This window comes from Anolis sagrei, chromosome 5, assembly GCF_037176765.1.
Source record: "Anolis sagrei isolate rAnoSag1 chromosome 5, rAnoSag1.mat, whole genome shotgun sequence".
In the NCBI taxonomy this organism is placed as follows: domain Eukaryota; kingdom Metazoa; phylum Chordata; class Lepidosauria; order Squamata; family Dactyloidae; genus Anolis; species Anolis sagrei.
The window spans coordinates 26,743,047-26,757,745 of NC_090025.1; positions in this window are offsets into that span (position 1 = coordinate 26,743,047).

A 14,699-nucleotide genomic window follows, 5' to 3' on the forward strand; every position below is an offset into this window, starting at 1 on the left:
TTTCCCTAGAAAATGTTGGCTCCCAGTTATGACTCAACTTCCAGTTCCTGCACTTTACTACTACCCACTGCCTAGAGATATAGTGTTTCACCTTATATTGTCCTTTCTCCCCAATTTTTGTCATCTGGCACTTACACTTTATCTATCAGCCCTTCCTAACAACTGAGTCCGGAACTGTATTGCTATTTCAGGCCATTGGTTGTCTGATGGTTGTTTTTAAATTGTGTTATGTCATTGTTGTATTTTGCTTGTCACTATTTTATGAATTTTAACGTGTTATATTTTAACTATGTTGATCGGGCTTGTCCCCATGTACACCACCCTGAGTTCCTTCGGGGAGATGGAGGTGGGGTACAAAAATTAAACAATTATTATACTGGCACAAAACACAGTATGACACAGCAAACAAGATATATATATATATCCTGGATTTTGTATTACAAAATCACAAGTAGAACACTTCCTAAGCATTTGGCACTGTGTGATGTATTGTTGTTGTTGTAGTCCAAAAATAATTTTCCACCCAAGCTTTGGTTTTGACTGGGGAACTTTCTGTTGGAGTAGTAAGGGGTCCCCCACCCTTTTTGTCTGCCTTGTAGAGTCTTCTTGATGTGAATTCCCAGAAGGCAGCTGACTATCCTGCTGGGGAAATGCAAAAACTTCCAGGCAACCTTTCTTATTCTCATTTATTTCTCCTTTAGCAAAGCAAGACAGTTTAGATTATGTGAATGGCACGAAGGGAAAAATAAAGTCCCAAGAGTACAGTGCTTACCTAGGTTTGGTTTCCTTTGGGGGAAGAGAATGCCCTGGGAATTGAAAATGTTTTAGATTTATCTTAACATGAACAAGTGAGAAATTATTTTGCCCCACATCAAATATTCAAGGAGGTACTCCTGCATCCCCAAATGCTGCTAGCTTACAGAAGCTGAAACTTAGCGCTCTGTGAGGAAATCTGTACCTATCTTTGGAGCAGCTTGATCCCACTTTAGCTGCATGGTTCTACCTGATGAGATCCTGGGATTTGTAGTTTGGGAACACATTTAGAGTTCTCTGCAGTTAACTCTAGTCTGCTCTCTGGAACAGGGCCAATTCTAAATCCTTCTACAAACTACAAATCTTAGGAATCATTAGAGTGGAACCTTGATACTGAAAGTGGGATCAAGCTGCCATAAAGTTATATTGCAGATAAAACTTTTTCTCTCTCTTACCTTTAACTGAAACCCATTTCCTGTCTTAAATGTCGCAGGCACAAGACAGATCTAGAATACATCATCTTCAGTAGAGATGGAAAGGAGCACAACCAATTGGTTACAGATCTTCCCAACAAGCCTTCTTCACCATTATGCCCTTCAAAAGGTTTTGTACTACTGTCCTCATCAGCATGAGCAGCAAGATGATGGGAGACCTGAAGGGCTTTTATTTGGGGCAAGACAGGTTGGACCAACTTGCCACAGTCCTTTTCACCCCATTAATCTTGTCTAAATCCATGCTTCTGCAACACTAGTTTGTGTGTATATGTGCCTTTAAGCCAACTCTTGACTTATGGTGACTTCATGAATTTCATAAAGTTTCCTTAGGCAAGAAATACTTAGAGGTGGTTCCGCCAGTTCCTTATTCTGAAATACAGCCTTTACTGTTGTGTGCTTTCAAATTGTGAAACTTTTAAGCAAATCTAATTTTTGGGGGGGAGTGTCGATGCGCGGTGGGCTCCCAGTTGTCAGCTCCACCTTCTCATGTAGGGAGATAAGAGAAGCCTTCTACAGGATGGTAAAACATCCAGGCATCCCCTGGGCAATGTCCTTGCAGATGGCCAATTCTCTCACACCAGAAGTGACTTGCAGTTTCTCAAGTCACTCCTGACATTTAAAAAATCTAATGGATTCCCGTGGGTGAGTGGAAATTCATTAGAAATCCACTAGCCCAGCGGTTCCCAATCTTTTTTTGACCAGGGACCACTTTGACCAGGGCCCACTCTCCAACATTAGTACCAAAAGAGTTACAAATCAGTTTTTGGTCAACTTTAGATTCAGTTTGGTTATTTGGGGTGTGGATTTAGAAAATTGTATTGGATAGACCATAGTTTCTGATACAGAACATATGCCATCCAGCAGCTGCCATCTGCTCGTCCACAGAAAACTACACTTAATAAGGCTCAGCACTATTAAGAGGGTTTTGTGAGACCAGTCACTCTTGTTGCAAAAGTGAGGCCAATGACTATATTTTGGTTCTTGGGGACCACTGGTGGTCCATGGACTACTGGTTGGGAACCACTGCACTAGCCCAACACCTAAACCTCTACGCTTTGTTAGTTCTCAAAAGCTCTGGATGTGATTTGACCCTTTTACAGTGTTTATACTTTAGCCCCAGCATGGGCAAACTTCAGCCCTCCAGACATTTTCAATTCCCAGAAATCCCAGTCAGCTTACCAGCTGTTAGGTATTGTGAGAGTTGAAATCCAAAACACCCGGAGGGCTGAAAGTTGCCCAATCCATGCTTGTCTTAGTTAGCTCTACATAAATATCCTTAGGGCAACAGATCCCATCCGGAGCAGAACTATAATGCAAGGGGAGAGAGGGAGGGGGAGACAGAGGGAGGGAGAATATATGGCTTGGTTAATTAATTTAACATCAAGATCACTTATTCACTAGCTTTACTTTTCTATCACATTAAACTTCTCTTTGGGGCATCCATCTGTCCTTTGTTAACTTTGTTAACTCATGAGCTTGACACATTCCATGGAGGAAGCTATTATGGAAGCTTCCCCAGCTCTTGTAATGACACATGATAGGCTTGGGTCTATAATGTACTGTTATTACACTTACCTGAATGGATTAAATTATCTGTCGTTTGGAGCACAAAACACCCTGTTTCTTAGATACCCAGGAAGGAAGAATGATTGCAGAGGAAAATGTTGACTTTTTTTGCTCAAACAGCATGTACTGAATTCTGAGCAATTATGATTCCAATATTTTTAAAGCTTCGGAGGCTCAATGGGTCCCTTCATAAACATGAAATGAGAGAGCTAAGGAGTTCACTTTTGCAGGTTGCTGAGTGTCTCAAAGGAAGGAAGCTTTGTTTTTGCTAACACTTAAGGCTTAATACATGTAGACATGGCAAACAGGTAGCATGCTATGTACTGTATGCCAATGAAGATAGGGGCAGAGCCCAAAATGGGCAGAACTACCTGATTCTCTCAGATTCTGGGTTGTTGTACGATTTTTGGGCTGTATGGCCATGTTCCAGAAGCATTCTCTCCTGATGTTTTGCCTGCATCTATGCCAGGCATCCTCAGAGGTTGTGAGGTCTGTTGGAAACTAGGAAAATTAGTTTTATATATCTGTGGAATGTCCAGGGTGGGGGAAAAGAACTTGTCTGTTGGAGGTAGGTGTGAATGTTTCAACTGGCCACCTTGATTAGCATTTGATGGCCTGACAGTTTTTAGGTGTGGCTTGTTATTGCCTGGGGGAATCCTTTGCTGAAAGGTGATTAGCTGGCTCTGATTATTTCTTGTCTGAAGTTCCCCTGTGTTTGAATGTTGTCCTTTATTTGATGTTATAATTTTAGAGTTTTTTTAAATACTGGTAGCCAGATTTTGTTCATCTTCATGGTGTCTTGTGGATTTCAGTGGCTTCTCTGTGCAGCCTGACATCACAGGAGAGAATACTTCTAGAACATGGCCATACAGCCCAAAAACCCTACAACAACCCAGTGATTCCAGCCATGAAAGCCTTCGACAATACATCTCTCAGATTCCATTCAAATGTACATCTGCATTCCATACATACATGTATATGCCAAGGAAAAAGAAGCAGTCCGGGAGGTAGAATTGCTGCTTTCTTTGGACACATACACAGATGAATGGCTCTTTTCCTCAACTGGATGGCTATCAATTTCTTATGTATATGTCGGAGAAAGAACTTGTTCCTTTCTCTTGTCACCAGAGGCTAATACAAGTAAAAGGGTGATGAAGAAGAAGGCTGGCTCTTTATCTTATGCCTGAACAAAATCTTGGTTTTTAAAGTACTTAACTCTAAGGTCTTTGTCTTTATTTTCTTTTTCTGCCCTGTAGCTTGGTTTTATACATTCTTTTCTAAGCTTAGTGAGCCAGAAACTCTGAAAGAACAGACAGGTGCAAGCAGGATTATACTGCTACTATGAGATGTCCAGCACTGTAATAAATTACTAGAAGCGTGTATGGGTGAAAAATCACCTGTACTTTCAACCTTTCTATGAGTAATTTGAAATATCGGCTTTCAGCAAGTCACCCTGAACACTTTTGATTTTCAGCCGGTTACTTTACTGCCACAATTGATAGCTTTCCGTGGTCTGGAATGTATTTCATCCTACTTTATATGTCTTATATAAATTGGAAAGTGAGATGCAGACAATAGGAATTGGGGGGAGAGGGGAGATGTGCTATCTGAAAAGAAACAGATACACAGTTCACCAAGCAGGTGAATAATTGGAAGCTTTTTCTGAATATTGGAAGTCTTAGCCTGATATTTTTCGCAACTAGCAGCATGTATTACCTTTTTGGGTTTAGACAGACCATGCTATATTTTGTGTATGCATGAAAACTTAACAATATCCCCCACATATCCTACCACAACTTTCAACCTCATTTCTTATCTGGAATTCCTAATTCCAAAATATTCCAAAATCTGAAATTGTCAAGTTGTCAACATAGCTGGTATGTTGAAATAGTTACACCTTTGCTTCCTGGTGGTTCAATGTAAGCAAACTTTGTTTCAGGTACAAAATAATTTTAATTTTTTGTATAAATTTGTTTTTAGGTTATGTGCACAAAACAAATGAGAAACACAAGTGAATTTTAGGTTTATATTTGGGTTCTATTTCCAAGACATTTCCTTATGTTTATGCACGTTTTCTATAATCTGGGGGGAAATGAAATATGGAGCACTTCTACCTCAAAGCATTTCAAATGGTCCTGACTTTGTTTGTGTGTGAGGGAACTAAAGGGGAGGGGCTGAAAGACCCAAGTTCAAATGGCTATGTGGTTTGATGTTTCCTGGCTAACACAGAATGTGTCAATAAATATCCAGACTAACATGTCTATGTCTCTGAATACAAATGAGCTGTTATTTGTGTTATGCAAGGAAAATTTGGAATCAGCATAATGCACCTTAGTATTTATAGGAAGGGTGCATATACTGTAGAATGAATGTAGCTTGACACCACTTTATCTGTCATAGCTCAATGCTATGGAATGATAGGAATTTTAGCTTTTCAATATCTTTGATTTGCTCTGCCAAAGAGTGCTGGTGCATGACCGAACTGCTAATCCTAAGGTTTCATAGCATTGAACCATGGCAGTTTAAGGACCTCTTCATGTGCCCCCTGGGACCATGCTGTTTTTCTGTCAGTTGCTGGTGAAAGGGAAGTTTGCAGGACACCTCATGGCGCCTATGCACCTTCCCTCCATCATATGGTAGGGACAGGACAAGGCACATTTATTAATGACTAATGATGAAAGGTTAGAAGTTTGCAGATGACACCAACAGGGAGGTTGGTGTCATCTGCAATACTCCAGAAGACAGAAGCAGGATTCAAAGCGATCTTAACAGATCAATAGGAGGATAGTGTCTAGATCCAGGGAAGTCATGCTACTCCTCTATTCTGCCTTGGTCAGACCACACCTGGAATCACACTGTGTGCAATTCTGGGCACCGCAATTGAAGGGAGATGTGACAAGCTGGAAGGTGGCTAGAGGAGGGTGACTAAAATGATCAAGGGTCTGGAAACAAGCCCTATGAGGAGTGCCTTAAAGAGCTGGGCATGTTTAGCCTGAAGAAGAGAAGGCTGAGAGGAGACATGATAGCCATGTATAAATATGTGAGAGGAAGTCACGGGGAGGAGGGAGCAAGCTTGTTTTTTGCTGCCCTGGAGACTAGGATGCGAAACAATGGTTTCAAACTACAAGAAAGGAGATTCCATCTGAACATTAGGAAGAACTTCTGATTGGGGGAGCTGTTCAGCAGTGGAACTCTCTGCCCCGGAGTGTGGTGGAGGCTCCTTCTTTGGAGGCTTTTAAAGAGAAGCTGGATGGCCATCTGACAGGGCTGCTTTGAATGGGTTGGACTGGATGGCCCACGAGGTCTCTTCCAACTCTATGATTCTATCAAATGGGTGAAAGGGTGGCAATGCAAGTTTCCCCGTTGCCCTTTCCCTCATCATATGGGGAAAAGGAGAGGAAAGTGCGGGTAGCTCCATCAAAGCTACACGAAAAACACTTTCCTCTCCATCTTTGGAGGAATGTGGTTGGGCCCTTATGATGCTTGGCAGGTCCCATCAACAAATTAAAAAACAGGGCCAAAAATCCCATGTAAAGAGGTCTAAAGTGGTGTCAAATTGCATTACTTCTCCAGTGTAGGTGCAGCTTTAAGTCACAGAATGACTGCCAGTAGAGCTCTGTTTGAATCTCTCTCTGTGTTAACACAAAGGATTAGCAAATACAGACATTCAGTGACATAGTAACTACAGAAAAAATAATTCAAGTAATGACCCATATAAAATTGGAATGTTCATTGAAATAAAGGAAGGACAACTGATAGTGTCATTAACTGTGGCAGACATAAGGAAGTGGTGCCCTTTTATCTACAATGCTAGGATGCTGATATGAGTCCTGGTTTATGACGTACACATGGGCAAGGAGGAAGAATGCTGGAATCATTTCCTGTCTGAGAGAATTCCTGGCTTCTGGGTGTCAAATGCTCTATCCTGTGAGTTAAAACAAGTAAGCAAACAAAAAGGTGTAGAAATTATCGAAAAATAAAATGCACAAATTATTTATATACGGTTGCTTCTAGGCTGTCTAGTCCTGTTTGATGGAAATATAGAAACAGAGCATTTGGGGAGGAAACTCAGGATGAGAGCAATACCTTGAAAAATCTGTCTGACTGTGTGTTACAGGCCCAATAGAAAACAACTTTGGAAAGGCTCTTGTAGGGCGGATCCAGACAGGCCGTTATCCCAGGACAATCTGCGTTTAAAAAACGCAGATTTTCCTGGGTGCCTGTTCACACACACCCCAGAAAGCACACACTTTCTGGGGTGGGTGTTTATACATTCTCCCGGGACTAGCCTGGGAGAAGGTCTGGAGGCCCTATCCCCCTCCCCTGAAGCTCCCAGACCCCTTTGAAAAGTAATTAAAACGTACCTGGCCTCCATTACAGGCTTCGAGCAGCTATCCCACCATGAGGAAATGATGTGCTGGGAGAGTAGGAGAGGGGGAAAGCAGTTTTCCTTCCTTCTACCCCCTCCCCCCACTCTCCTGGCACGTAATTTCTACCTGCCGAGAGAGCTGCTCGAAGCCTGTAATGGTGGCTGGGTGAGTTTTGATTACTTTGCAAAAAAAAAAAAAAAAGCCAGAATGTTTTCTCTTAGGTCTAACGGAAGGGTTATGGGACAAAGAGGCCGACAAACTTTTTATATACTTGATTACGGCAGCACGCCTATTAGTGGCTAAGGTCTGGAAACAAAAAATCTTACCAACGGAGGAGGAGTGGACCGAGAAAATAATAGAGATGATGAATGTGGATCATCTAACGTACATCCTGTCAGCCTCAAAAATATGCCTGTACTCCCAACAAATTGGACACCGGTCAAAGAATGGCTTAAGGAAAATAAAATAAAATGGATGTTAGCTTAATTCTCTAGTAGTAGAAACGAGAGAATAACACCCAAGGGGAAGGTCAAGTAATACGCCAGTATACTTTGGTAGAGAAGACTAAAGACATTGTAAAACTAGTAATACAGAATAGTTTAAGGTCTTCGGCAGGAGCGATATAAGTAATTAGAAGAATGGGTACAAATAAAAGAAGAAGATGGACCAAAAGAGCCAAAGAATAAGAACAGAGGATGTATAGATAAATATGAATATAAGGACTACTCTTGGTAGACAAACAATGATGTATATGTTGTCAAAAATGAAACAGTAGATTTAAAAGATAGGGCACTAAAGGAAAAAGAAAGAGATTTAAAGGTATATAAAAATATAGAGGCATGGCAACACACAATGAAATACCGTAGAAGAGAGAGATGGAGGTCTACTGCCCTAGCGGGCACTCGTTTTTAAATGTATTTGTAGTTAGTGTACTATGTTAGTTATATAATGGTCAGGTTGTTTTGTTTTCTATTACTGTGTATGTTCACGTATGTCGTGGTCTTGTTATTGTTATACTTCTTATGTCTGTTTGTCTTCTTTTTATCGTTGTAATATTAAAACTCAATTAAAAAAAAACAAAAAAAAACAAAGAGGTCTAGGGGCTTCAGGGGCTTATTTAGCCCAGTAAGCTGTGGAAATAGTGGATTTATCCCGCACCTTCCAAGAATGCAGGGAATAAGTCCACTATCTAATTAATTCGCCGCAAACTAGGGTTTTCTCTGATTATTTTGTGATGTTTCAGTGTGGGCATTCATGTGTGTGGTCTGCTAATACTCTTAGTATTTCCATTAGTGGTTTAAAGACTGTGTGGGTCCCAATGAAAGCTATTTTTTAACACAGCTCTCAGAATACCACAATGTTTAGGAAGAATTGTAGTCCACAAGGTAATTTCTCTAAACTCAGATGACCCTGGGCAACAAAGTATAGTTGATGTGGTGCATTACTTGCTGGTTCATTTTATTGCTGGAAGTAACATCTTTGCACAGGAAAAGGAATCCCATCAATTAAATTGTCTCACCAAAATTGTTGGTTGATCAATGTACTAAGCTACCAATTAAGATGCCCCGTCTTAAAGCTTGCTTTCTGAAATATGAGTCCACTAAAGGGCTAATAGGAAAACCTGCAGCACTTGATATACTTTTGGAATATTGCATTACCTGTCCTCTTATTAAAGTTTGATGTCAAATTTCTTCCAATTCCAAATGTATTCCTTGTATAAATTCAGGTTTAATCTTACTGCCTCACTGCACACAGAAATTTGAGTTGGTGGCTATGTGACATCTAGTACTGTCTGAGAAACTGCAGTGCAGACTTTCTTTAACTGCTGCCGAAACTAACAAGACTGAAAAAGAGTAAGATGCCAGTAGTTAGCTTTGTGTGACTGGTAGAAAGTCTACTTCAAAGAGCCTTGTGACATCTTCAAAAAAAATGATAGAATTACTACCGAGAATAAGCCATACATTTCATATTTCCTTCAATGTCTTATTTATTCAGTTAAAGGAAAAGCACTTATGTAGTTATTTATTTATTTATTGTGTCAGAAGTGAATTGAGGGTACAGTTATAATGTATTTAAAAACACAAACAAAGTTAAAAACTTGGCATAATGCTAAATGTCCTTTGATCAGAAGCTGGCCACTTGGACCGCCTCTGGTCTCACTGTGAGAAGGTCCTCCGTTGTGCATGTGGCAGGGCTCAGGTTGCATTGTAGTAGGTGATCTGTGGTTTGCTCTTCTCTGCACTCGCATGTCGTGGACTCTACTTTTTAGTCCCATTTCTTAAGGTTGGTTCTGCATCCCGTGATCCCAGAGTGCTGCCTGTTCAGTGCCTTCCAGGTTGCCCCAGTCTTCTGTGTGCTCATCTGGTATCAGCTACTGATTGAGGTTCTGGGTTTTCACCTGCCACTTTTGGACTCTCGCTTGCTGAGGTGTTCCTGCGAGTGTCTTTGTAGATCTTAGGAAGTTATTTCTTGATTTAAGGCGTTGGTTTGCTGGCTGATATCTGAACGGAGGATGGGCTGGAGATGTTAATGCCTTTGTCCTTTCATTATTGGCTGCTACCTCCCAATGGATGCCAGTACAATACCAGCTAAACAGTATCATTTTTCCAGCAGTGTTGGGTGTAGACATCCTGCGATAATATGGCATGTCTCATTAAGAGCCACATCCATTGTTTTAACGTAGTGAGACATATTCTACACCAGGCATGTGTATTCAGCAGCAGAGTAGCAAAAGCAAAGGAATATGTCTTCACTGTATCTGGTTGTTTTCCCTAGGTTGTTTAATTATTAATAAGGTTACATTGGAAACCTGAGCTTTGGAAACTAGCCTGTAATTTTATTTAGTAGGACTTTGAGTAAACCTGTATAGCAGTGGTTCTCAACCTGTGGATCCCCAGGTGTTTTGGTCTACATTGTGGATGCGGGCTCAGGTTGCATTGTAGAAAGTGGTCTGTGGTTTGCTTTTCTCCACACTCGCATGTCATGGCTCTTAATGAGACATGCCGCATTATCACAGGGTGCCTGCGCCCTACAACACTGGAGAAATTACACTGCAACACCTGACATCTTCCGGGAAGTAGCAACCAATAGTGAAAGGACCAAGGCTGTGACATCTCTGGCCCATCCCCTCTTCGGATATCAGCCAGCACACCAATCTCTTAAATCAAGAAATAGTTTTCTAAGATCTATGGAGACACTCGCTGGAACACCTCAGCAAGCGAGAGTCCAAAAGTGTCAGGCTAAAACCCAGAACCTCAATCAATGGCTGATACCAAATGAGAGACTCCCTCCTGGGCAAACAGAAGACTGGGGCAACCTGGAAGGCACTGAACAGGCTGCACTCTGGGACCATGGGATGCAGAACCAACCTTAAGAAATGGGACTAAAAAGTGAAGTTCACAACATGTGAGTGCTACAAAGTGACATGAGTATAATGCCATGATAAAACACAATACTGGAAGGGCAGATGGGATGATGCTCAGTAAGCGACTGCCAAGAGTTTATCCGGGCTGTTGCTTAAAACCCCCAACACCCAACTGGAATGAAGCCTACTAGGTTACTCTGGTTGGGTCTAACCCTGTGTAATCCTGACCAGGCAGGTTCAGTCTCATTGGCTGCCAATTCCTGCTTCCTCCACAGGGCCCTGCAATGGAACCCAGAAAGAGTGGCCAGAACATTCTGAACAACCAAACCATGTGACTTTCCCAGCATAGTAAGTCATATGGGTATATATAAATGTAGGAGTAATGCAACTAAATAAAATTAATTGTGCCGTCGCGCCTGGGGTTGTAACTCTTAATGAAGGAGGCATGGACGTGGCATCTTTCCCCAGGGGATTGCTTCTTGCCCTCCTATAGGAAACTGGAACTCTCAAAAACCCAAAACACTGTAAATAACTCAAAATACATTTTGTTGATCACAAAGAGTTATTTCTTTAAAGCAATGAGCTGGAAACTTCAGAGGGGTGAAGGAAAATATACGTTACAGCCTCAGTTAGTCCTGGGTCCAAGGTGTTTGAAGCTGAGAAACCTCACCAAGTTTCCTCTTTCCTCAATGGCTGTGAATGCCGGAGCAAACCACAACCCCAGTTCAGATGGCCTATGTTTGAAGACTCAGGATCTTCCTCTGGTGCCAAAAGAACCGGTTTGAAGGCACTTGAGACTTCCAATGTCGTTCAGGTTGGTCTGAACATGAAGCATAAGTCTCAAGGGTAAAAACCTCAGAACTGGTGCTGAGAGGTAATTTAAATCAGGGTCTTTTAGAGTCAAGTCTCTTACTCACGTCCATCTGGTAGAAACTCTGATGGCAGAATGAAAAGAAAGGAAGCACTCCCCTCCTGCAGGAAGAGGTGGAGCCAAACAGTACTGATTGACAGCTATAAGTAACCAATCCATACAACTATACATAAACAGGGTAAAAGGGCAGGATTAAGCATGATACAACAGTTTAAATCTTGCAACTAACACTTCTACACATAGGTGGTGCCACTCGCGCTGTCACATTAATGCACAATAAGACTGCAGCTGAACTGGTATGATTTTGCTTACTTTGGCTTCCAATGTTAGAAGGGTACCATGCCTTCTGGAGAACACCCCTCCCTGTTTCCTCGTTCGTAATGAATTCATATCCATTTACAAGGCACCTGAATATAGCTCTAAAACAGATCAGCCTGAGGGACAAATTAACACTCTCTCATGTTTGGATGGAATATGAGCAAAATTGGACCTCACACACAAATGGGGGAATGGCATTTCTTTCCAGTCACCACACAGAGAAGAGAGATTTAAAAATAGAGCTCCCACTCTGCAAAAATTGCCAGAGGGCTTTCCGAAGCTTCTGCATCTGTACATCAATTACAAGGCAGAGAAGTTGGTGAAATCTTTATGCAGACAGGCAGGCAGTCTGAGGACAGTAAAGCTTCTCTGATTTACTGATTTGCTTCCTTCCCACCTGCTAAGATCACTCTTGGGTCCCAGTATTACAGTCGTGCACCACATTTTTGCAAGAGGAACTTAAATCATGCCTGGGTTTGCACATTCATTTACACAGTCTAAGCCCAGCACAGTTTTTAGATACAGGCTGAATCTCCCTCATCCAAAATGCATGCAGCCAGAAGTTTTTAGGATTTTTTTTTAAAAAGGATTTTGGAATAGCTGTATTTGCATATGCATAGTGAATGAGAAATGAGGAGGGTGCAGACAAAGAGGGTTAGTCATAAATCCAATGCCCGCCTTTTCCTCAAGGAGCTCTTTCTCCACCAATGTCAGAAAATTGATGGGAAAGAGAAGAGGAAGAAGAGGGTGAGGATGCTATTTACTCATGTCCTCTATCAAAAACAGACATCCCTGATCCTTTGCTGACTGCCAATATACTGTCTAGTCTTTTAGTAAAAATGTCAAGAAGGGTGGGGAAATCCAGTCCCCCCTCACAAGTATTTTTGTTTCCTCAGGGCTGGATAATAATAATAATAATAATAATAATAATAATAATAATAATCTGTCAGCTGCAAAAGGCCACCCTACTTGGATCTGCATGCATTATTTGTCAAGGCATCACACAGTCCTAGACACTTGGGAAATGTCTGACATGTGATTAAATACAAAAGCCAGCATAGTGATCTTGTCTGCTTTGTACTAACCTTGTTGTGTATCAAATAATAATGCTAATAATTATTACTTTATTTCTTACTCCTCATGGACCGAGGTGCGTTACATAATAATTAAAACACATACGCATTGTAAAGGGGTCTGCAATGGTCCAGCGGGATAAACCACTAAACTGCAGAACTTGCTGACCGAAAGGTCAAATCTGCAGGAGGGAGTGAGCTCCCATTGTTAGCCCCAGCTAGCAGTTTGAAAACATGCAAATGGGAGTAGATCAGTAAGTACCGCTTCAGTGGAAAGGTAACAGCACTCCATGCAGACCTGCTGGCCACATGACCTAGGAGGTGTCTATGGACAACACCGGCTCTTCAGCTTAGAAATGAAGGTGAGCACCACCACCCAGAATTAGACTCAATTAGACTTAATGTCAAGGGGAAACCTTTACACTTTGCACATTGTAAAAATACCACAAATACACATATTAAAATATATTTTATAAAAGATATATATTAAAACCTATTTCTATAAAATACATATTAAAATATACAAAACAGAGATTAAAGAAAGGACACAAGTTTAAAATTCATCCTTATACAGACAGAAGCCAAAGGGTCACTTGCCCTCACAGACAAGCGAGGATACCATTGATCAGGTTGAAGGTGCACATAGAAGCATCTGGGACATCTGTTTTGGGGCCTTGTGTATGCAGAGTTCTTCTTCTCCTTCACCCTCTTCTCTTCTACTCTGTGAAATTTCTGACAGTGGTGGAGTGAGGGCATCTTGCAGGAAAAAACTAAACAGGAATAGTATGTATCATTAGTCCCCTTTTCCTCAAAGGTGGAAGTGGTTGGTCGATAGCCAACAAACAAACAACAAACAAAACAGTTTTGGAAAGTATTTCAGATTTTCAGTTAAGGGAGACTTAATCTGTATTTAAAAAGCTAACTTTTAAAAAGATGGAGGCTGAGGCTGCAGTTTTAGGAACACTCAATAAATACATGCTATTCTATTGGTGGGATGGTGCAGATCTCAACTATTTCACACTTGTCATTGTGTTTTCAGTTGAAATGGCCACTTCATTACCTGATGGTCAACCTTCTGGTGAGAAGCCTCTCTATACATAGCCAGGCTAGTCTACAGACAATAGATATGCAGTCTGCCATTGGGGTGGTGCTCAAAGCCTCTCCAACTTAAAATACCCTCTAAGGTTTCATAGTACACATGTAGACAATTAACATGAGCACGTGGTCAAGATGGCAAAATAAGGAGCCCCTGGTGGTGCAGTGGATTAAACCCTTGTGCTGGCACGACTGAAGACCGACGGGTCACAGGTTTGAATCCGGGGAGAGCACGACTGAGCTCCCTCTGTCAGCTCCGGCTCCCAATGCGGGGACATAAGAGAAGCCTCCCACAAAGATGGTAAAACATCAAAACATCCGGGAGTCCCCTGGGCAATGTCCTTGCAGACGGCCAATTCTCTCACACCAGAAGCAACTTGCAGTTTCTCAAATTGCTCTAACACAAAAGAAGATGGCAAAATACATGAATGAGGAAGAACACATAAGCTAAGAGAAGCTGTTGTGGTTTGCTTCTTCCTGAGCATAATGGAAAGGGCAAGATCTTGCCTGCTCCTGTCCAATCTCCAGTGCTACTGCTTTTACACTTTGAACTTAGTTTGCAGCAATAAATTATACCTACTGCCCATTGTTGGTTTGTGTATACAGGGAGTCTTTTTCCAAATAACTTTTCCACACTCTGCTAGAGTCAACATATACTCCCAAATGTAACAATCTTTACAGCTATTTCTATGCTTCCTGTTTTTCTCAGATGAGTTTCTCTCCACAGACCTGCATGAAAGAAGCTGAAGAGGCCATAGTAGGAAAGACATAGGGCATCCGCTCATTCCTCTTTGA